Source organism: Callithrix jacchus, chromosome 19 (genome assembly GCF_049354715.1).
Source record: "Callithrix jacchus isolate 240 chromosome 19, calJac240_pri, whole genome shotgun sequence".
Lineage (NCBI taxonomy): Eukaryota > Metazoa > Chordata > Mammalia > Primates > Cebidae > Callithrix > Callithrix jacchus.
In genome coordinates, this window is record NC_133520.1 from 12,311,163 (window position 1) to 12,336,605 (window position 25,443).

At 39.5% G+C, this 25,443-nt stretch overlaps 1 protein-coding gene and 1 long non-coding RNA gene across 25 annotated transcripts in view; one reads left to right on the forward strand and one right to left on the reverse strand.

Moving 5' to 3' along the window:
• The window catches only part of ESRRG (estrogen related receptor gamma), a 656,445-nt gene that overhangs the window by 292,686 nt on the left and 338,316 nt on the right, over positions 1–25,443 (forward strand). The gene's annotated exons all lie outside the window — the stretch shown is intronic.
• LOC103789199 (uncharacterized) lies at positions 2,797–21,986 on the reverse strand. Its single transcript, XR_004736827.3, has 4 exons — positions 21,903–21,986; positions 20,696–20,817; positions 19,872–19,989; positions 2,797–16,547 (listed from the first exon to the last, which is right to left on the reverse strand). It is a non-coding gene; the product is annotated as an uncharacterized LOC103789199 (long non-coding RNA).

Consider the following 25,443-nt stretch of genomic DNA (forward strand, 5'->3'; position numbering starts at 1 on the left):
GTAGAAATAAAACACAAGCTATGCTAAATTGCCAAAATGCGTACTAAATAATAAAATGCTTAGCAGAGAAGTGAGCTCCTTTCTGCAATTCTATCAGAACCCTCTGATCTTGCTTATGTCTTCATTTGCTGATATGTGTACCACGGTTTCTACTCCAAAGCATTTCCTATACAGTGTCCTGTTCAGCATGGCTGTGTTCCCCATCTCGATTAACTAATAGTGGTTCTTTATTAGCATTCTTGTAAGAGAGTGCCAAGAACCCAGTGTGTATCAGTACCGTCTCTGAAGAAGCCAGCGTCTACCATTAATCTCTTTAAAGGTAGCGATAATGAATTTCAAGAGTGAAGGACTTGGGCACAGTAATACTTTTAAAGGGGTATTTCTTAAGTCGCAAACCAACCAACCATAAACAACCCCTTTAGGAAACTCTGTTTTCTTGGCTTTAAGTCTTTATTCATCTAACGGACAAACTTCTCAGCAGCAATAGGTTGCATGTAGTTCTTTCTCAGATTGCTTTTCTTTCTTAATGTCCCTTCTAAGGGCTCCTTGTCAAGGTTTTGAATTCTCTTGCTTTGACCAACCCATTTGGTGATTTTTTTTTTTTAAATATTGTGTTATTCTGTAAAGTTGATCTCAGTGTGGCCCCATTTGGGTGATTTTTTCTGCTCTCCCTAAATACAAGTTCCCTAATATTTGTTTGATATTTCTTGTTTATTTCTATGATGTTCAGGAAAAAATAAAAGGATCTTTAGCAAGGTCAATAAGAGATGCACATTTCTGCAAATTAGCAGCCAACAGTAGTGTCCTAGTTCAGCCTGCTGTAAGGAAGCACCATAGACTGTGTGGCTTATAAACAACAGAAATTTAATTTCTCATAGTTCTGGAGGCTGGAAGTCTGAGATAAAGGTGTCAGCATGGTCAAGTTCTGGTGAGGGCCTTCGTTCAGTTTGTAGAATGTCAACCTCTCCCTGTATCCTCATACAATGGAAAGAGGTCGAGAGCGCTTTCTGGCTTCTTCAGTAAGGACACTAATCCCATCCATGAGGGCTCCACTCTCTTGCCTTAATTACCACCCAAAGGCCTCACCTGCTAATACCATTACATGGTGGGGAACGGGGAGGGTTTCAACTTTCGTCCATAACAAGTAGCTTTCTCCTGAACTGCTGTGTTTCAAAGCTAACTTTACTGCCAAAACAAGAAAAGCAGCAAATGCATCTTGGTGGCTTCAGGTCTGCTGACTCAAAGCACACAGCTTTCAGTAATGAGTGGGTACTCTGAGAAGTGTAGTTATTCTGTCTTTACAAAAAGTATCTTTCTAGTGAGTAGTGGATTTTTAACCTTTCTTCCAGTACTGCCAGGATTCTAAGAGTTCAGAAAAAACATACTTACATCATGATATCTGATTAAGTATAGAATGTATTCAATAAAAACAAAATATCATGTTGGTGGAGGAAGTATTATACATACTAGTTAAAGAAACTACACATCTAAACACATGCATGTAAACCACACCTTTTTTAGTGCTTAGACATATGTGTCTAGAGGGCTATATCTTCCAGCAAGTTAAAACATTTGTTAGCACTTTACATGGCAGCCTTGACAAAAATATTTTGATATTATCTAAGCACATCTCTTTCTTATCTAAGCAATATTTCCATAGATATTTTGTCCCATTCATTCTTGGTAAATGATTCATCAATAGATTCAGTAAAAAATATGAAACTTATGATCAATATCATCAATCTTATTTTCATTTGTAAAACAGCATGGTGTTTATTACAGATCACAGGAAGAGTTTAATTCCTAGGGGAAATGATATATATCTTTTCATATTAAACTCTGCCACCTTCAATTTTGTATACATTGAAATGCCATCAAGAAATGCACCTTTGATTATTGGAATAAAGGAGATAATAATACAATGTATTATATAATTAGGAGGCTAAACATTTATATTACATCTTCCCCTATATCTTATTTTTAGCCTTTTCCAACATGGTCCAGTTTCTACATTAGGTCTTGGATTAAAACTACCTATAGACAGTTGGATAGTGACTACATCCCTTTTAACAATGCAAGTGTTAATAAACTTCATGTCACTCACACCAAAAATAATATGCTAATGCTAAGAATTCTTAAACTAGCTGGGCATGGTGGCTCATGCCTGTAATCTCAGCACTTTGGGAGGCCGAGGCAGGTGGATCATGAAGTCAGGATTTCGAGACCAGCCTGGCCATATGCTGAAACCCTGTCTCTATAAAAAAATACGAAAATTAGCCAGGTTTGGTGGTGTGCCTGTAGTCCCAGCTACTCAGGAGGCTGAGGTAGAAGAATCACTTGAATTCAGGAGGCAGAGGTTGCAGTGAACTGAGATAGCACCATTGCACTCCAGCTTGGGTGACAGAACGAGACTCCGTCTCAAAAACAAACAAAAAAAGAGTTCTTAAACTAACTAATGAATTGATGTCTTCTTGTGGAGAAGAGGAAAGGTAATAGGTAGCACTTCTTAGAAAGTATATTCATGCTGAAAACGTAAACAGCAGAGTCCAGCTGTCATTTAAACAACATTTTTACTATTCATTTCATTTGAAAAAATAAACTTCAAAAAGAGTGATTTTAAAGAAAATGTTTATTTGGATGATGCTGATGATTTGGCCATCTACATTTTAAATTGTGTATATATTTCTATTTGAAGTCTCAGTAAAAATATTTAGCTCATTATAGACATAATGAATGTTCTGTATAACTGGTAAAAGAAATAAATCTTGTCTTGAAGAAGGATATAAAGTGCATTACACCTTTCAGAGCCTCCATTTATTTAGAACGAAAAGTTTAAAGTGTAATTAGAAATATTAACATTCATCAAAACAAGAGAGTTCATAAACTTCTTTCTGCTGAAGAAGAGACTTTCCATCTGAATAGTTGAAAGAGTCATGTCCTGTTTTTAACCCAAAACGTGGTCTGGGGAAACTGTTGTATAGATGGCTCAGTATTACTGTTGTTTGTATAAGCTACTTCAAAGGAATCCAGAAATACTGCTAATGGGAAGATCTGAAATTTCTACTAAAGTAGTTGACGTTTCTCAATATTTGAGGAGCGTGGGCCTTTTAATTTTCTTATTAGTCTGTTTCCGAAATAATCCATATCAAAGAAAGTTTTTAAGCAGATTGTTCCCGATAGCCAATGCTAAAATGAAGTGGGATGAATCCTTTTGATCTCTCAGGGGTAACCTGTTTGCAGATAATACCTAACAAGAGCATTTGTGTTCATTTGCTATCAAATTTAATAGGAACAAGTGGAATTTGAGTTCAGCAGAAGAAAAATAAATAAATAAAAGCCTTACCTAGCCTTTTGAATGCGTACCTTTAAATGTCGAGAGATATGATTTATGTAGCATTGTTACATAATGTATTTCTTGTCTTCTGTTGGGTGCATGTGACGAATTCCAGTTGATAAGCCCCAGACTCTAGAGTCAGTTGTCTGGCTAGTTATTAAGATTAAGATAAGTACTAAGAATGAAAGATACAGTGCATTGTACTGCCTTTATGGGATTGGGCCACCCAGGATTCTGAGTGTAAACAGTGAACTAGTTCACCCTGACTCCTTTTCAAACCCGAAGTGAACAGTGTAAATATTGGTGAAGAATGAGTAGAGGTTATTTTTTTAATGGAAAGTATATTTTAATTATCAAAAATTCTAAAATGTGTATAAATATGGCAATAGTTTTATAGAAAAGAGATTTACTGTCTCATTTTTCTTTTTATATTGATATTCAGAAATAAAAATATAATTATTTAATGGGTCAGAGGTAGTTCATATCAGAAAGACATTTTGTCCTCATAAAATACGCCAGGAGGAAAATATACAAGATATTTAAATGCAGTTAAGGGACTTTAAGAGGAAGGACAATATTAGTAAAAAATACATTTCTAATGCATATGCAGTGCTAATATTACCTATTAAATGTTTCTCAATGTTTCCTCAAAGAATGAAAAAAGTGCATGTACTGTTCTTTAAAGCTGATAGAATGTTCCAGAGGCACACCAAACAGAGACAAATATTTTCTGAAGTGCAGTCAATTATTCATACTAAATATAGTAAATATGAGCTTTGCTGCAAATTGGTAGGCAACATTTCCAGCATAGCAAAGTTTAACTGTCTGTGAGATGGCTGGAGGAGTGATAGAAAGGGGTAATTTAGCAAGCATACCATAGCAACATGCTGCGCAATAGAGAGCTGGGTAGCTATTAATTTTTGTTAATGAATTTAAAACTAGATGTATGGAAATGGTTATATGAAATGTATACACTGCTAAACAGCTAACTAGTCCTTAGGGCTTAAGTTTAATTATCTCTGTGTAAATCATTTTGAGCAGGGCGACCTAATGAGTCAAAAAAACAAAAGCCAAGAAATTCATATCTAGCTTTGAGATGAGTGCGGAACACAACAAGGCAGAAATTCCAAACTTCGGGTAGGGAAAAAGTTCACATGGCCATGGAGGGCTCAGTCTTTTTGGCGTCTCTGCTCGGGGCTGCATTGCTTGCTTCATTCCCATCCCAGAACCGTACTTGGTGGAGGAGATGGCCGAGTGCGCTGTATACTTCTGCATGTTTTTCTGCTTTTGGGTTGCCATTCTAGATCCTTCTCAACCAGGATGATTTCAGCCCACACCATTACCCCAGGGGACACTTGCCAATGTCTGTAGTCATTTTTGGTTGTCACTAAGTGGGTGGCAAAAAACAAGGATGCTACAAAACATCCTACGATGCACAGGACAGCCTCCCACAACAAAGAAGTATCTGGCCCTAAATGTTTATAATGCTGAGGTTGAGAAAAGCTGTCCTATTCCAACAACTTGGAAAAGCATTTATTTATGATTTAAAAACTTAGCCACAGGAGACAAGAATGGAGTGTCCCCCTTCTGCTCCCTGAACATACTGTTGTACATTAGGAAGTCAGAGGGCATAGCCACTGCCACTATGTTTCTTGCCAACCAGATGTCCAGTGTCTGTATTTCGGTGTGCACCCCTCAGCTCAGCAGTCATGATGCTTTGATAATAGGCCATGAATGAAGAACAGGTTCATCCAGGGTTTAATATCCATTCATATCATAGTAGAATCACAGACCTGGACATGCCCAGTTTAGAAAGAGACGATATACTTAAGAATAATGAAAACTGCTCTGCCAACGCAGGAGCCTGGACTAAAATGACTCATGAGATTCATCCTGGCTCGCATCATCGCTGATTGCTTGCAAGAAAAAGATGTGTTTGTGTAGCCAAAAAGAAAACATGACAGAATGCAAAAAAATGTTCATACTCCCCTGAAGAAAATCATTTTGGGAATTAAAATTTATCCCTTTCCTTTCTACTTTAGTTAAATCATGGTACCTTTTGAATTCTCTTGAGAATTTATCGAAATCCTTTTTCTGTTGAGAATAAAGATAAACAGCAAATAGGCTCTCTACCCGCATACAGTTTATTAAGTAAAACTAAAATTGCAACATAATGTCGTATTAGAGCAGATTGATAGTGTAAATACTAAACATTACTTGAAAACTTTAGATAGAAGTCATTTATACCCTCACACATCTTCAAACTTTAATAATATAGAGCCCTAGTAGAGAAATGGTGCACGGCAGACCTTGAGGTACTATAACTGGTATTGTCAACTCGCTTTTCTGGCCTAAGCAGTAATCATGACACATGATTAACAACCCTCTTATCTCACTCATTTTAAACTAAAAAAGCAGCAGTCACCCTGCTGCCGACTGCCATTGAATTATCTACCTGGAAGGAATACTGAGTTAGTTATCAAAGCCCTAAGAATTCAAGAAGTGGTGTCTTTCCTTAGCTTAGTGATGCCACTATTACAGTACTCCTGAGAAACTTGCTTTCTCTATCTGAATTAGTTAGAAAAAAGAAAAAACTATCTTTAAGGAGAACTACATAAGGGGAATGTCAAATAAAACAGAAGATCTAGGTTCAGCTTTATCTGGGCCCCCGTTTCCCTCCCTTTTGAGGAATGTTCATTGGGTCAGGATTCCTCTAAGATAACTAAATTAGTGACTTCGTTACTGTGAAAAATCAAGCATGCAACCCTATTGAAGATGAAGAATGGGTATTTCAGTATCTGTGACAAATGTTCACCCCTTTGGCTCAGTGATTCTACTTTTATGCATCCTGAGAAAGCAATCAGAGATCCAGACCAGGGGTGAGGTTGGCAAACTGCTACCCTCAGGCCAAATTCTGTCCAGTGCCTGTTTTTGTGAATAAAATTTTATTGGAACATAGTCACGGCCATTTATCTACTCATTGTCTTTGGCTACAGCAGAAATGAGTAGTTGAGACAGAGACCATATGGCTCATAAAGTCTAAAATATTGACTATCTGGACCTCTACAGAGAAAGTTTGCCTACTCCTCTAGACAAAGACATATGTTTGTTGTTTCATTGTTTATAAGTACAAAATTTAAAATTACCTAGTAATTTTTTATAGGGCATTGTTAACTCAATGACAACGAATCCCTATATTGAAATATGTTCTCCTGCCCAAAATGGTGATCAAGACTAGGTAGACATGGAAATATTTTCACAATGCATTAAGTGGGGAAAAGTAGATTTGAAAACTAAATGTAGAGTATGATATTGACCGTGTAAAAACATCCGGAGAGAAGAAACCAAAAAGAAACAAACTACAAAGTCATTATTTTGGGATTTTAGGATTATGGGCTATTTAAATTTTGTTCTTTTTACATGATCTAAATTTGCAACTGTGTTTTTAGAAAATTACTTTTACTATCAGGAATGAAAACAGTTAAGTGGTTATTGTGACAAAGGAAAGAAAGACAATGGACACTGGGAACCTTTTGTAGATGGTTTTCTTGGTGCAATGGAAATGCAGCTTTCTTTCCCTTCCTCAGAGAGAAGTGGAGTGGAGACATCCTGAGTGGAGGGTGTATCACTCTTCCAGGAGAGTGGGGTCCTAATATCAGTGCCAACTGATGCTTTTTAAGTCTAGAGGTTTGCCAGGTTAGCTTGAGTCTAAGAGTAGACATTTGGGAGAACATGATGCCTGAATCTAGATGTTTTGGAAGAAAGACAAGGGTAGGATGAGTCAGAAATTTCCAGAGTAGGAATGTTTTCAGGAGAGGCGCAAACTGAGTCAGGTACTGACACGAAGGCCACTGGATGCTTCAGAATGGAGGGGATAAAACAGGATAGCTTACAAGTCAGGAAAAGGCCCAGAACAGGAGAGGTGGGGGCACAGCTTGGCAGGCATCACCTATTTTCCAATTTTGTCCAGAGTCAGCATTTCTCTAAGTGAGACTTTTCGTCACAGCTCTTCTGTGTCTCCTTACCAAAGCCGACGATAACTACCATGACCAGCTTTGCTTTTCTAGAGTAGGTGGCATAGGTTATACCTCATGAATGTTATCCCTGTACCAGGTGAAGACAATTCGAATAACCTACCGCCGGGTGTTGGCAAAGGCTCTTGGACATTTGTCTCCCTCCGGTTGAATTAATTGCATACAACATTAATGTGTATTTATGGTACCCCTTCTACATGCCAGGTGCTGTTCTGAACACTAAAGACACCAAATTGAACAAGACAGAAAGCATCTTTCCACCCTCATAAACTTTAAGAAATAGAATAAATAGAAATTAAACATATGCAGACATTCAAACGTACGTACATACATTGGTATTTTAGATGTTGATAAAGGATAGTAAGACAATAAAACACGGTAATAAAGGGAAAGTGCTACTTTAGATAAGGGGCATCCGGGGTCATCTGTGAGAAAATATTGGGTCTGAGACCAGAATAATGAGGGAGAATCAGCCATGCAAAAAATCAGTTCCATCCAACTAAACAAATATTTGAAGTGTGCCAGGTCCTGTTCTGATTACTTGTCTTCTAGTAGTGAATGAACACAGTTCCTTCTAGTACAGTCATGTTTTTGAGTGTGTGTGCGGCGCCTATATTACTAATTTGCATGCGTGTGCACACACCTACACACACATGCATGATTGCTATGGAGAAACATGAGGTACGGGAAGAAGGCGTGCATGACGTGAGAAGGATGGGGGCGCATCAGTATTGTTTCGTAGCAGAGTCGGGGAACTCTCTATAAATTCATATTTGAGTAGAAATATGAAAGGAGTTAGGGTAAAGTCTCAGAGTAGAATGCCCAAGGAAGAGGGCCTTAATGGAGGAAGAGCGTGGTGGATTTAGATGACAGGAAGAAGCTGCAGGAGGACATAGCCTGGTGCAAAGGTGGGAGAGCAATGGAATATGACATCAGAGCTGAGCAGGAAGAGCATGTAGGACCTTTTGGACTCAAGTGAGGAGTTTAGATTTCATTCAATGTACATAGCAAGCTTCAGGGAGGTTTGAAGCACTCACGCTATGTGATTTCCCCTTAGTTGAGGGACTTAATGGAGATTAAGGTGGGAAAGAAGGTAAAAATCCTTATTTTGAAGTTTAAATTATCTGGACAATACCCATCTACTTAGTTCTTCCTTAATCAGAACTTTAACTGACCTCAGAAAGAGTGAAAGATTTAGGGAGGATCTGGACCTTAATGCTCCCTCCAGGCCTGTAATGAATTTCAAGTGCCTTCCTCTGTGTTCATAATGAGGTTCATGTGGCTGGAAGGAGGGAGAAGCAGAGCCTTCTTCCTCTCCTTTTCCCCTCTCCCCTTATTCCCTTAGATTTTTTAAGAAAAGAACTATTTTCATTGTCTAAGCGCTGCATATTAAGATAACAAGCTCAAAGAAGAGTGCACCCAAACGAGGTAAAACGAGGACAATACTTGGATTCCTGAGGGCTGTAATTAAAGCTCTCTGGATTAAAAAAGAGTTATTTCAATTCAGATTTATGTTCCAAGGAAACAAAAAAAAAAAAAAAAAAAAGGAAGAAAGAATGAGACACTCAAATACAGCAAAGAGAACTCTTAATTCCAAAGTATTCAACTCACCCATCAGAAGAAATGGCATTAATGCAGGTACCCAATTACAGTAATGTGGTGCAGAGCACCTCAATAGGTGTTTCAATCTCAAGCCAGGACTAACATTTGTAATCCTTTAAATGCACTTAAGAAATTGATGTTACAGCCCCACAATCTGTTAGGGGCCTTGCTTGCTGGATGATTGCAAAGTATCCCACCATTAATTGGATCATCAGAATGTGATCCGCGTCTCGGTCCCTGGATTATGGAAGACTGACTCTGCTCTGACGTGTTGAACCAGAAGCTCCTTTTGTGAGAGATTTTGACCCTTAATGTAGATAAGTGGTATTTTTCATCAATCTTAGCTTGCATTAAAAAAGGGGAAATGTCAATTCAATGTGGGGCGTTTAACGTAATTCAACATCTTTTAATTTAATACCTTGGAAAAGTTAGTCTTTTGGACCCGCCTAACACTTCTGCTGATGGAATATTTTGTAGAGCCCTGTTGAAAAAAGGTTGTCTTCTATTCCTTAATAAAATCACCATTTTGAAACTCCCTGCTTGCCACGTGATAGTCGTAAAAATAGCCTCACAAATCTCATATAAAATATTTTTCAAAAAACAAATTTTGATTCTTAGCCTCCTTTCTTGGGACAGTGTTATAAAGATGCATGGAAATTCAAGAAGAAAAAAAGAATCTCTCTTATGTATTTCCCATTCATGAGTGTTTGGGCTGTGGAGCAACCAGGTTTTCTGTCCAGTTCCCTGAGATCATCATGAATTTGAACAAGGTAGAAAGGGTAGTTTTAGTCTCCTTAAGGCAAAAAGAAAGATCAATCCAGACCAGTCACTAATGTTTGAATGGTATATATGTCACTGGTCTGAGTGTCAATTCCAGTTTACTGGTTTTTATGAAATTTTATCAACTCAAAAAAATAATATTCCTACATTTGTGTATGTCAGATCATAGCTGGCACATGAGGCAATAAAGCAGTCTTCAGCAATCTTTTACCTCCTCAAAGATTTGTGGTATAAATGTACTATCAAAGCCTCAGCACCTTTGCTTCTTGGATTAGTAGTATTGCTTTCCTGCCAATGGGTAGATGAAGATGCATGTCTTCACTCAGTAAAATGGGCAGGTTGATTTCTGGCTGGGTTGCCTTAGAGGCATGTCACATACCACTTAATTAGAGTCTTGGGTGACAGTCTGGTCGCTGCCACATCTCCAGGCAAAAAGCACATCTGCCTCTTGCATTAAAGACGCTTTGGGTTGAAGAGAGAAGTGGGGTTTGTGACAGAATATGTATATTGTCTGCTGATGCTCTGAAGACAAATGGAATCTCAGCCATAGCGGCGGAAACAAGCATCCGGGTGTTCCCTCCCCGACAGCTTTCGGTTCAGACTTCAGTGCGCCCGTCTTTCCTAATGGGCTCCCCTGGTAGTGCGGGGCCGTGCAAGCACAGGATGGATGAGGCGGCCTACAGACCTGCGTCGGACTTCCCTAGAAAGCAATGTCTTTCTGAGCTATGAACAGGGGTTCTCTTAAGCCTCAGTATGAAGACATAAATTCAACTCTGAGGCAGAAAAGGAAAATGAAGAACCTCCCACAGAACTAGGCACAGCGAATAGGTTTAACAGCAAAGATTTCCTAAGTAAGACCGTCCTGCATCAAAAATGATCGTTGGTTGTTAGGTGCTCTGTTTTAGTATTTCTCGCTTCTGTGAATAACGGAGAGACATATCTTCTGGTTTACTTTTTCCAATCTGACAACGGGATTCTAGATCAATTAATTTTATTCTCTTAAATGGACGGAGCTTATTTTGTATTAGAGGGTTACTGAATTTAGCTTTAAAAAATGAAAACTAGATATCAAAACTGGACCTCCTTATGGAAAATAATGTTCTGCTTTCTTAAAAAAAATCATCCATGCCATTCTAAACCCAGATATTTTCTTGTTTTTTCGTTCTTTTAATGTAAAAATTAACGAAGAAGTAAAGATTTCTCTATTTGCTGAACCTGGATGAACTAACATGTGCATTTCCCAAAGTTTTTATGTTAGAACCAGACACTTGCCTTTTTGTCTTTTATTCCAAACTGCAAGCTACATCTGGCCCCGCAGGCTGAAGGGGAGGTTAAGAGGTGCTGGCGTGATAAAGTAAACCTGCCATAAGCTACCTGCCTTTTTCTTTCAGGTTTTCACCTGGCCTGCCACTGTCCTGAGGAGGCATTATTCTTAACTGCTCTCCAAAGTGGGCTGCAAAGTGCTCCTAGACCTTGTTCCTTTATGTTAAAGTTCCGTCCTAAATGAAGTTGGCAGCTGTTTTGGCCCAGTGTTCATGTACTTCCACAGTTTCCTTCCTGATTGAATTCCTTTAAATCCCTTGGGACAAGGATAGTGTACAAACTGATGCTGAGCAGATCGCCAGCCCTGGTGTTAAAAGTAAGATGCTTACCCTGAAAACAGGTCTGTTTTGTGCTCTAAGAGCTTCTCAAATGGGAAAAGGGCAGCAGAGGCCAGTGCTGGGAGTCTACCAAGTATGTGTCTTTCTCTCTCTCTCCTCTGTGCCGCTGTTTCTCTCTCTGTCCCTCCCCAGAAATTAGAAAAACAAATTCTATTTTCATTTAAAGATCCACAATAACCTTTAACAAGGGAGCCACCGATTTGGGGTGAGTTATGATGACTATAGATATACCTCATTCATTGCATTTTTATTTACAGAGCTTCACAGATCTTACCTGTTTCTCCAAGTGGAAGGTCTGTGGCAACCCTGTGTCCAGCAAACCTATTGCCGTTTTCCCAACAATCTGTGTTCACTTCAGTTCTTTGTGTCACATTGTTGCAATTTTTGCAGTATTTGGTTGTATTTCAGTCTTTCCCATTGTTATTCTATCTCATGTGGTGATCTATGGTCAGTGATCTTCGATGTTACTATTGTGCTTGTTTTGGGGACCACAAACCATACCCATATAAAACCAAGAACTTAATCAGTAAATGTTATATGTATTCTGATTGCTCCAGCAATGCACTGTTTCCACATCGCTCTTCATCTCCTTGGGCCTCTTTGCTCCCTCAGACACAACGAAATCAAAATCAGGCCAATTAGTAACCTTACAATGACCTCTAAGTGTTCAAGAGAAGGAATGACTTACACACTTCTCACTTGAAATCAAAAGCTGGAAATGATTTTGCTTACTGAGGAAGGCATGTTGAAAGCGGAGACAGGCCAAAAGCTGGGTCTCTTGCACCAGTTAGCTAAGTTGTAAATGTAAAGGAAAAGTTCTTGAAGAAAATTAAAAGTGCTACTCCAGCAAACACAACAATGATAAAAAAACAAAACAGCATCATTACTGATATGGAGAAAGATTTAGTAGTAGAAGATCAAACCAGTCACAACATTCCCTTACACCAAAGCCTAATCAAGAGCAAGGTCTTAACTCTCTCCAATTCTATGAAGGCTGAGAGAGGTAAGGAAGTTGCAGAAGAAAAGATGGGAGCTAGCACAGGTTGGTTCATGGGGTTTAAGGAAAGAACCCATCACTATGACAAGTGCAAAGTGAAGCAGCAAGTTATCCAGAAAATCTACCTAGGATCGTTGATGAAGGTGGCTACACTAAACAAGAGATTTTCAGTGTAGATGAAACAGCCTTCTATTGGAAGAAGATGCCATCTAGAATTTTTCCTAGCTATTGATAGAAAGGATAAATCCATACCTGGCATCAAAGCTTCAAAGAACAAACTGACTCTCTTGTTAGGGTCTAATGCAGCTGTTGACTTTAAGTTGAAGTCATTGCTCATTTGCCATTATGAAAATCCTAGGGTTCCTAAGAATGATGCTAACCCCTCTCTGCCTGCACTCTATCAATGAGGCAACAAAGCCTGGATGACTGTTTACAGAATGGTTTACTAAATATTTTAAGTCCACGGTTGGGACCTCCTGCTCATAAAGAAAGATACCTTTTAAAATGTTACTGCTTATTGATAATGTACCTGGTTAGCCAGGAGCTGTGATACAGAGATAGATAAGGAGACGAATGTTGGTTTCATTCATCTGCACAACAGACAAATGAAAAATACATGAATCTGTGGTTACCCAAGAGCTCTGATGGAGATGGACATGTAGATGAATGTTGGTTTCATTCATCTATACAACATCCATTCTCCAACTCATGGATGAAGAAATAATTATGACTTCAAGTCTTATTAATTAAGAAATACGTTTTCTAATGCTATAGCTGTCATAGACAGTGATTCTTCCAGTGGATGTGGGTAAAGTACATTGAAAACCTTCCATAAATGATTCACCATTGTAGATGCAATCAAGAACATTTGTGATTCATAAGAAAAGGTCGAAATATCCCATTAACTGGAGTTTGGAAGAACTTGATTCCAAACTTCATGGATGAGTTTGAGAGATTCAAGACTTCAGTAGAGGAACTAAGTGAAGATGTGGTGGAAATGGGCAAAGAACTCAAATTAGACGTGGAGCCTGAAGATTCAGCTGAAGGGCTAAAATCTCATGATAAAATGTGAAGGGATGAGAAAATGCTTTTTACAGGTGAGTAGCTTCTTAAGGTGAAATCTACTCCTGGCAAAGATGCTGTGAACATTGTTGAAATGGAAACAAAGCATTTACAATACGACATAAACTTAGTTGAGGAAATAGTGGCAGAATTTGAGAGGATTGACTCCAATTTTGAAAGAAGTTTTATGGTGGGTAATAAAACTTCTTTCAAAGTTTTATCCTGTGTACAAGATAATCTTTTTTGAAAGAAAGACTGCATCAATGTGGTAAACTTCATTATTGTCCTTTTTAAAAAATTGCTACAGCTACCCCAGCCGGCAGCAACCACCACTGTAATCAATCAGCAGCCATCAACGCTGAGCCAAAAAGATTATGACTCACTGAAGGCTCAGATGACCATTAGCATTCCTTAGCGATAAAATATTTTAAAACTGATTTTTAATACATAATGCTATTGCACACTATATTATGGTATAAACATAACTTTTAAATGCACTGGAAAACCAAAAAAAATCCTGTAACTCACTTGATTTTGATATTCACTTTATTGCAGTGGACTGGAGCCAAACCCATATTTTCCCCGAGGTATGCCTATATAATTACTTAACAATTATTTTCACCTTAAACAGTTGTTATTTAAGGTAAATTTACTTGCTTAGAGCATGGTGAGTTGAGGCTAAAGTCAGGAATTTGATCCCGGCGAGGCCAGTTGTTTATCCTCTTAAAAAACAAAATCACTGAACAGGGCGTGGTGGCTCATGCCTGTAATCCCAGCACTTTGGGAAGCTAACACGGTGAAAACCTGTGTCTACTGAAAATATTTAAAAATTAGCTAGGTGTGGTGGTGTGCACCTGTAGTCCCAGCTACTCGGGAGGCTGAGGCAGGAGAATGGCTTGAACCTGGGAGGTGGAGGTTGCAGTGAGTTGAGATCACACCACTGCACTCTACCCTGGGTGACAGAGTGAGACAACTCCTCAAAAAAAAAAAAAAAGAAAGAAAGAAAAAGAATCACTGTATTCCTCTAAAATTCATTAAATGTCTTACCCTTGTGTGCCTCTAGTCACTACAGTATCAGAAAAGGGAGTGTCAGTGTTTCTAAGGTGTTATCAAAACTAGGGAAAAATGACAACGTGTATAAATGCTAATTGTCAGTGGTGTGATCTTCATGTATTAAAGACAACACTGGGAGATTGAAAAACCAATTAAACCCAATTTTTGTTGCCACACTAGAGCCTGTTTCATCGTTACCAACGTAAGAACCAGTTTTTACCTGATATTGAGAATGTATGGTATGAGTGAACACATAATGATCTCACTCTTGCCTTGCAGTTGCTGGCTTCAGGTGCTTGGCTAAGAGGAGGACTAAGGCAAGAAAAAGGTGTTTCAGCAGCTGCGTGCAGACAGAATGCAAGAGCCAGCTGTCATGGAGGCTTGAATCTCCATTTCATGCCTTCTCATGTGCAGTTATCTAAGACGTGATTGTGGGGAACAGACTAAAGAAAAGCTCATCTCCCAAGCGTACGCTGTGGTAGGGAGACTTTCAGCTACATGCATTTTGGGCTCTCGCTGCATGCCACTCTAAATCTCCTCTCTCTATTGGAATGACGACGACAAAAACACCTCACAATGTACAGCTTCTGAAAGCTGGCTGACCTTGTAACCTACTTTGTGAAAAGTCTGCACCCATAGCTATTAGACAAAATTCATTTCAGCCCTTTTAAGTTCTTAATCTTAAAAAAGACAGCTCCCCACGTGTCTTCTTTCCACAGGCTGGAAGCCACAGCACCCGTAAGCTGTGGTCAAGGTTCGTGGCTCAGGATCCCATCAGCCTGCTTTTTTAGCTCCCTGTCGCCTGGCATGCAGAATTCCTCATCTCCAGCCCTCTCCCCTGGATTCTCTTGATGACCAAGGTATCTTGGATTCTCAGCATCAACTCATTGGCCTATCTTTAACTCAAAATTTGCCAGTCCTAAATCAGCAACTTCCCTTCTTCCTTATAGTCATGGCTATTAGACATCAGCACATTTATTCGAACATGAAATGACAGTTTTAGTATTCTAAAAATTAGAAATTTCTAGAGAAAGAGTTAAAAATCTCTTGTTTAGTGTAGCCACCTTCATCAACGATCCTAGGTAGGATTTTCTCTGGATAATTTGCTGCAGCTTTGAAATGAGCACTTGCTGCTTCACGTTGCACTTTTATGTCATGGGGATGGGTTCTTAAACCTCATAAACCAACCTGTGCTGGCTCCCATCTTTTCTTCTGCAACTTCTTACCTCTCTCAGCCTTCATAGAATTGGAGAGAGTTAAGACCTTGCTCTTCATTAGGCTTTGGCATAAGGGAATGTTGTGGCTGGTTTGATCTTCTATTACTAAAATCTTTCTCCATATCAGTAATGATGCTGTTTTGTTTTCTTATCATTGGTGTGTTCAATGAAGTAGCACTTTTTATTTTTTTAAATAAAATATATCTTTACCTGTGACTGAATAAATGCTTATCATATGTAATTTTATTTAGTATTTATTTTTATTATAAGCTGGTTGCCTGCTTGATCCATCCAGTACTACAGCTTGAAAGCAATTGTATTTCTGCTCTGAGTGTGTGTGTGTGTGTGTCTTTTTGTTGGTACACCCGTATGTATAGCAGCCTGTCTTATCTGGGATTATCATTCTCAGTTATTTCTCTTCTTTGCCCCTCTTTTGTCTCTGCCACTCAAACCAATTTCAGCCATCTACCAACTCTGATTTGGGATAATAGCCTCTCTTCTTGCCATCGTCTTGTCATGTTTGATTCGGCTGCGCGAGGATTTTAAATTAGCCAAAATGTTTGCATGCTGGGCTCACTCTGCTGCCACGACTCATTGTGGAGCCACTGCACCACTTGATGCTGATATTGATGATTGCTCAGAGAAAAATAAGCAATGGCTGGTGGCTGTTGTAAAGCTCATTTATGCCGGGCTCCTTGTACACACAGAGAGGGAAGAAGAGCGAGATCACCTGTTTTCCTGCTGCCTCCCTGGTCATCTGATCGTGCTGTGCCTGGCTCCCACTGGGAGATGACAGTGCTGGTAGGCCTGTGATTGTAGAAAGAAAAACAGTGAAAAGTAAAATAAAATAACAAAAGGTGTGCAGTTAATGTCAATGACTTACTCCTGATGGATTTCAACTCCCTAGTAAGACAGCAACCTAATTTTCTTGTTTTCTTTCATTCTCCCTGTCCCAAAGTTTTCTTTTTGGAGATTAACAGGCTGATTCTTGCGTTATGAAACGAGAGGGCATAATAACAGCAAGGTAACTAGAGGACAAGGAAGTTTTTGTTTTGTTTCTAAAATTGTGCTGTGAATATGTCAGAATTGAGACTTTACATTATCCAAAACCTACCTTAATTATTTTTGTTAGGTTTGAAAATTGATCTAATGATAAAAATATAGATTTCTATATCTATAGATATAGAAAATCCAAAAATCATTCTGGATTTTTTTTTTTTTTGAAAATACAGCATTTCCTGTGTTTCTTGCCCTGCACAAGCAGAACATAGAGCTCATAAAATATTTCACTTGTTGAGAGGTAGACACATAATTAAGCAGGTACTTTTTCTTAAACTCTCCTTTTTGATACAATGGGACTCTATCGAACTAGGGCCACGTGATTTCAGAACAATGGAATAAAAAGTAGAAGCTTCAATAAATCAAGTGGTTTTGTTTGCAAGACATTAAAAATTTGCTTTAGCTAAGCTCCCTCATTAAATGTTGTAATATAAACATTATGGCCGTCTATTTGTTGAGCCTTGTTTTGCTGTTTGACCTGACTCCGGTTCCTGGTAGCTTATAATTATTTTGAGACTGGAAGTCATCATCCACTTCATCTTGCTGTTCTCTTCCAATGTCAAGTTAAATGGAGCTTTAGACGTCTTCTCTCCTCTCTCACCTCCCTTCCAGAACTGATACCAACCTTTCTGGTTGTTCAAGTGAACTAAATATGGCCTGAGAAGAACCCTGTACTTCTCTATATTTGAGTCCTTGAGGACAAACTGCAAGCTAACTTAATAGGTAGATGAGATTGAGAACCTAACTTGGGAGTGTGGGCCTGTAACAGTGGCTGGATCTTGGCCAATCCCAGCAGCCGTGTCAACCTCTCATATACTATAGAGTGTTCAAACTGTGTGCAAATAAAGCAAACACTGAGCATAGCCAATCCAGCTGTTTCTGTATCTCACTTCTGATTTCTTCACGTCACTCCCCTTTTTGTGTATATAAATCTTCTTCCACCAAGTGGTTGCGCAGGACTGCCTCTAAATCTACGGTGATTCTGGGGCTGCCCGATTTGTGAATCGTTCATTGGTCAGTTAAACTCCTTTAAAATTAATTCAGCTGAAGTGTTTCTTTTAACACGGTGTTACCAAGGATTCGACTCTATCAGTTTCTCCCTCCATTTACACGCGAAAGTTCTCTTATTCCAAAAACAAAGCAAACAGCAACAAACAAATCCCACAGCTGCCTTCCTTGCTACTGCCATTTCTTCATTACCAATTTTATCATTAAAATATTTCATCGGCCTGATCTCCACCTGGTTGTCACAGAACACTTTTTAACCCCTTGTAATCTGGAGCCTGCCTCCCTACCGTACTTCAACTGCTGCCCGTAAGGCTCCAGTGATCTTCCAGTCACCAAAAAACCCTGGACTGTCTCAGTGCTCGCTGCTGTATTTAATGGCCTTTTCCTTATTGACTCTTCTTCGTTAGCTCTCATGACCGTATCCATGCCTGACTTTCTCCCTGTTTCTTAGAGAGCATTTTCTTTTCTAATTGCTGGTATCTGTCGTTGTTATTCTTCCATGAGTAGGGCCTGAAAGCTCATATCTATGCATATAGTACCCCATTGTACATTCCAGTCTTGCCTCTCTTCTAATTTTCAACGACACTGCAAAATGCTGGTCAGAGACACTCATTTCTCAAACACTTTTTATCATCTTTTCCGGGCTATCATCTCCTCACTATGATTTTGTTAATCACTCACCGTTTACTCCAATATCCATCTCCACTGAAAAATATCCAAGTCATCTTTTTAAAAAATAAAAAATAAATGACTTTTCTTCATGGGTCCTTTACATTACAGGTAGGGTTACACTGATTTTTTTATTTTGCTGTATTTATTTTATTTTATTAGAGACAGGCTGTCATTCTGTTGCTCAGGGTGGAGTGCAGTGATGCCATCACAGCTCACTGCAGCCTCAGACTCCTGGGCTCAAGTGATCTTCCCCCCTCGGCCTCCTGAGTAGCTGGGACTACAGGCACAAGACACTCTATTTGGCTATTGTTTTTAGTTTTTGTAGAGATGGTGATTTCACTATGTTGCCTAAGCTGGTCTCAATCTCCTAGGCTCAAGGGATCCTCCTGCCTCAGCCTTCCAAAGTGCTGGGATTACAGGGTTGAGCCACAGTACACATCTCTAAGTCACCTTTGACTCTACCTCTTTCTCTTTCAACTTTATAGCTTGCAACATGTGTGAATTGTATATTTTATTTCACCCTCATTGCAGCACCGTTATTTGGACAGAGCTGTCCCATGATAATGGTACAAATGAGGAGCTGGAGTCTCATGGTCTTATCTCAGCGTTGATGGTCAATGCACTCTGAATGTCATTGCATAGAGAATAACTCCGTTACATGACAGTTGAGGCCCATCTCGAGCCAGCCTCAACATATGTGCTATCCGTATTATTTTATTACCACTTGCTTGTTCTATAGAGCTATGCATGGGTAGCACAATGCTGGCAGATTTTTCCCAGCAAAGTCTCTGAAGAGCACTTTTCGGATGAACAATGATATACAGTAGCCTGAGGGCAGCTATACTGAGAGAAATTTTGGTAATTGGATTAACCACCTTGATTTAGACAGATGATCTTTCTCTCCCCTAAATTTAGCCTTAAGCGGTATCTATTGGCTGCGCTCTTTAAAGAGGAGTAGGAAAAGAACAACAAATGATGGTACTAATTGGCTAATTTTGTGTGTCAAATTTGTCACAGAAACGATGAGTCCAGATTTTGAAGAAGAACCAAACTACCTAGAAGCAGTAAAGCATCAAAGTACCATAAAGCCTACAAATCTATAGGCAGAGATCTCGTAAATATTAGAACAGATAGCCCAGGAAATTGTAGCTAATGCTAATGATACATACAGCCTTGGAACTGGATATCAAATGCTGTGGATCTGATTGAATTCTTATGACTAAATTGATTTCCTCACCATATATGTTATTTCTAAATCACGCATTTTCAAAATACCATGTGGTTGAATAATTCTTTCATAACATTTGAAGCATAATGTTGGGTGTTTTTTGAGAAAATATGCAATTTTCCTTGCAAAATGGTCAATCCATAGGTCATTTCTTGAGCACTTACAATGTGAAGGATCCTGACACCCTGACCCTGCTGGAATGGTCAGTATTAGTGCAGTCGGTGCCCTGTAATTGTTCAGTACTGCTGTTATTCTCCCAAATCTTGGAGAATTTAGGGTGTCCTACAGAGAAAACAAATAAAATTAATTAATTTTAAAAGCATGATGGCAGTAGAAGAATTTATTTTTATTTATTTATTTACTTATTTTTTGAGATGGAGTCTTGCTCTGTTGCCCAGACTGGAGTCCAGTGGCATAATCTCGGCTCAGTGCAACCTCTGCCTCCCGGGATCCAGGAATTCTCCTGCCTCAGCCTCCTGGGTAGCTGGGATTGCAGGTGCCCACCACCATGCCTGGCTAATTTTTGTCTCTTTAGTAGAGATGTGTTACGCTATGTTGGCCGGGCTGGTCTCGAATTCCTTACCTCAGGTGATCCACCTGCTTTGACCTCCCAAAGTGCTGGGATTACTGGCACGAGCCACTGCACCCAGCCAGTAGAGAAATTGTAAAAAGAGTGTAGGAAAACTAGGTAGGCTTTTCTTCTCCCAGATTTTGATGTGTTGGCTGCACCACTAGATGGGCCAGTTCACTCTCTTAGCAAATGTGGCCATTTTGCTGAATGAGCTTGCAAGCTTTCGTTCCCAGAGTTGTTGAATGTGAGATGCTCCTGAGGCAGTTGCTGTTTATATAAAGGGTTATACAACAGGACCCTGAAGCAGGATGACATTTCAGCAGGTGACCCGTCTCTACCTGTCCTGGATTAGAATAATAATGCTAGTGTTCTCCACCTACAGGAGAAACCTGGCCAAGACTAACAGTCAAAGCTTACCAGCGTCAGTCAGTGTTGAGCAAGGAATTCCAAGAAATGTATATTATAATTGTCCTTTTGTCCATCTAATGTTTTACTTTCTGCTAAAACACCTGTTGTTCCTGAGTAAAGATGTTGGTGGCCTTAAAAATAAGGGGGTGGGTGAAAGAAAAAAATTAAAATGATATTAAATGCACAGTGATTCATTGAAAATGAGCCATTCATTGTGTAGCACTTGCTCATAGGAACAAATGCACTGTCTTTTCTGCTATTAGCATATTGCCAATGGTACATCATGAGAGAGCCCAAGGGGACCTGGGCACCCTGAAGTTTCTATGTAGCAAAATAAAGCATGAAGAATCATTTGCAGACAGGCAGCTCTTGACTGTCTCCCCAGGAGAAGTATAGAAGCATCTTGGGGGAAAAAAGACCAATAAATAATAGTCTATTTAAAAAATGTATATATGTATATTCACATGTAAGTGCCCAGTGACTTGCAAACACCTTTCTCATCATGCTTGGGCTTTATTTTGGTCCCATCTCCAACCAGGTCCTACATTACAAAACCAAAGAAGGTCTTAGTAATAATGAGTCCTGGTTTTTCTCACTTCATTGCCTGGAAAATATTTTTGTAGAGGATTAGGAATTGACTATAACCAAATGCATATCATATTGTATAGAGTAGGAATTACCTAAATTCATTATGTAATATGAATAGTTTACCTTAAGTAATAACACATTATTCATGATTTCTATTGGCATTTAGTAATCTTTCTTCTTTCCTTCCTCCCTTCCTCTCTCTCTATCTCTCTTCCCCCCCCACCGCCTCTTTCTCTCTCTCTTTTTCTCCTCCTCTTTCCTCCCCCTGTTGAATGAGAGGCTGAGAAAGCTTTGTGTTCCCTTGTTTCCCTCAGAGTTCTGTCTCCTCAGGCTTCATTTCATAAAACGAGTTTAGATGGGATAATTTTAGTTCTTTGTGTGAAGCTATTTTTAAATGTAATTTTTGCTAATAATGCAATTAGTTGTGTTTCTTGCATAATTTGCAGTAAGGTGTTGAAGTTTAAGAAGCTTCATTTTATTTTAATTAACAGTTGATCGGTGATAATAACCAAGCTCTGTAACAATGCCAGCTTTAACTCTTAAAAAATATGTACCAGACCCGTAACTCCTCCCCCTCCTCCCCCTGCCCCTTTGAAATATTTAATAAGAATGCCATGTATAAAATTACCCTGTTGCAGAGAGCCGGAGCTGCATCCCAATATAGACCGCAGTGGAAAATCACTCAAACATTGCACGATGTGTTTCCTCCCCCAACCTCCCCACCTTTCCCCTTTCCTTCCTCTCCTCCCCCCGTTCTTTTCCAATTGTCTGTCTCATAGTTCAGTTGTAGGAGGTGAGAGCACGCCCAGGGTTGAGGGTATTATGACATTTCAGTTTACTGGTCCTAACAATTCCTTTGCACATTCCATTAGCACATTATTTATAGCTTCATAAAAGGGTCCCTTTTTTTCCCCCTCTAACATTATCCCTGTATCTCCGATGATAATGCTATCTGAGGATTGAACTGTTATTTTTAAAAAATCTATTTCCTAAGTTGACTCCTCATTGGCTCCCGCTATCCAGCCTCCCCTCCTGTCACACTTAAAAGTCTGCCCGCAAATCCTCTCAAGAGACGTGGCTCAAATCTAGCGGTTGAAAAAAGTCTGAGAGAGGCTTGAAGCCAAGATCCTGCGACTTACAACCTGCAGTTTCTGAGGCTGCCGAGAGCCCTGAACTCCAGATGCTTGTATAAACAAGACTTCCTAGAAGTCATTACCTCATAACTCCTCATAAGCTTACACCTGACAAGCCTCTCAAAGCGAGAGGGTTGTGTTTTCCCTAATAAATTCCTTTCTGAACCCACTTGTTAGTCAAGCGTTGTGCACACTAAGTACAGAAAGGACCCTGTGCCTTGGGCATAAATTATTCTTCTGTGCCACTGTCTCCCAGCACCCCCCAGTTATGGATTACTTCGTTCTCGACTTGACAGGAACATAATTAGAACTGTTGATGAAATCTACCAAATTGTTCCTCCGTGGCCTCAGTGGTCAGGAAATTTGGCTGAGTCGTATTTGTCACCGATGTGGAGGCTCTAAACACTTCATATTAACTACGTTATTAATGTGCCCTCTAATCTGCCCATGAATTGGTAACACTTGAAGTGAGCCTGGCCCTAATGGCACCTTGCAATGAATACATTGTTGGGCTGCATTAAAAGTTTCAGCAGGGAAAGGATGTTAATAAAATTCCTGTGTGTTTGCGCGTGCGTGTGTGTGTGTGTGTGTGCGTGTGTGTGTGTGCTGTCAGTGCCTTGATGCTTCCATTTCGAAACACAGCTTTACTTAGGCCTTTACCGATACCACAGTTTGTGCATTATCAAGTTGGCTGCTATTTTAGCCACTGCTTCATTCCGTGAATCCCCCTCCTGAAGTGAGCAGGCAGTGAGGTACAGTGGTTAAGAACATGCCATTTCAGATAATGTGGTGCCATGGCTCAGACTTGTAATCCCAGCACTTTGGGTGCCCGAGGCTGGTGGATCATTTGAGTTCTGGAGTTTGAGACCAGCCTGGCCAACATGGTGAAATCCCATCTCCGCTAAAAAATATAAAAATTAGTTTGGCATGGTGGCAGGCACCCATAATTCCAGCTACTCGGGAGGCTGAGGCAGGAGAATCACTTGAACCTGGGAAGCAGAGGTTGGACTGAGCTGAGAATACACCACTGCACTCCAGCCTGGGTGACAGAGTGAGACTCTGTCTCAGAAAAGAATAAAAGATCAAAACAAAAAAACAGAAACTTGGCATTAGGAGTGAGCCAGGTCTGGGTTGAAGTCCTAGCTTCTGCTCTTAGGAACTACAGACTCTTTAAACATGTTAACTTTGTTATACCTCATTTTTTTCCATCAGTAAAATGGGAATCATAGTATCTACCTTATAGGGTAGTTCTAAGGGACTAACTGGAGATATCTCTGAAAGAATCTTGCGCAGTATCTGGTCAGTGACCAGTGAATGACCCTGTGACTGATATTGATGTTGATGGTTATTAACAATTTCCTCACCCCTCTTGTCCTCAATGATTTCTTTTTCTTTCTTTTTTTTTTTTGAGACAGAGTTTCGCTCTTGTTACCCAGGCTGGAGTGCAATGGCACGATCTCGGCTCACCGCAACCTCCGCCTCCTGGGTTCAGGCAATTCTCCTGCCTCAGCCTTCTGAGTAGCTGGGATTACAGGCACATGCCACCATGCCCCGCTGATTTTTTGTATTTTTAGTAGAGACGGTGTGCATGGGTGTATGTTCGCAGATACACTCCAGGTGTGTCAGGGGCTCTGGTGTCCTTCAAGTAGCAGTTCTAGTACTGGAGAAAGAATAAACTTCACAGGTTAACAAAACAAAGGGGCTCTTGCTTGCAATTGATTTTCACAGCCATTCTATCAATATGATTCATATTTACGAGAAAATTAATCTTCTAAAATAAAAGAATAAAATAAATGTCACTTAAGGACGTACATATATACTTATATCCTAGTATCCTAGTGTTTTTCATCTTTAACAAGGACTTGAGACCCTTCTCTGTGCAATGCTGCATATATTAATATATCCCTAACCACGGGGCATTGAGACACCAGCAGGTTGACAAGTGTTCACGGAGATGCACACCGTAATCAACTATTCCACACGCAGACTAGGGTGATGAGTTAATAAAAGAGAAGAGGTAAAAGATGAGTCATTAGCAGGAAGGACATCTTTACGTATGGATTCCACCATCAATGAGAACACAGCAACAAAGTGATTGGTCACTAAAATAAAGCCTTTGGCTTCATCAGTTAGGCATGAAAAAGTTAAAAACCTAAATTTTATGACCAGTTGTTCTTCGGGGTTTTTTTTCCCTGTGCCTGAGTTTTCTACTTGTAGAAAATACAAATGCCAAATACTTGTAAAGACAATAAGCAATCTCTACAATACCAAGGAAAGTATCATGGCGAAGGTGTGTGTATTCTGGTTACAAGATTTTGATATTGTTTTAAATATTTATAAAACTCTTACTATCATTATGTGCTTTTAATAAGAACCCTCTGACACAGGAACTGTCAGCATCTCCACCAGGCAGATATGGAAACATACAAAACCTGGTCTCCCTCCACTCTGTGAAGGAAGTGCTTTGCAAAAAATGCCAACTGATCAACCAAACGAACAGGTAAATAATTAGCAGGCAAAGATATTAAGGTACTTTCAGAGTTTTAAACCCAAACTAATCAAACAAAAACACAACTTGTTTTCAATCCTTAAATTTGCAGAATATATATACAACTTTGGCTCAGTAATGGGATTACTGTTAAGTGTCGTGGGAATCCATTTCCATAGTAGCTATGAGGGCCATGAAGATCCCAGGCACTCCTCCCTCTGGGAAATAGCTCCAAGGTGTGGGCTCTGGTTCATTCTTGAGCTTGAGAAAAATGTTCAATCCTTGATAGTTTCAACCAGGAAAGAGTTAGTTTTAAGCAGAGAATAATGAACAATGAAATGGTAGGAAATGATTTGTGTAGGCACAATACCAAGAGGTAGAGATGTAAAGATAATTCAAAAGTTCTCAATTATTCTTGCACGTGGATCCCCAGTTTCCACCCTGTGAAATTCTGCACCTCTTTCGAGACCCTTTTTCAAATGCTACCTTATACATGAAGTCTTCCATGATTCGGATTCCATTTGGAATTAAGCTTCCTCTTCCTCGAT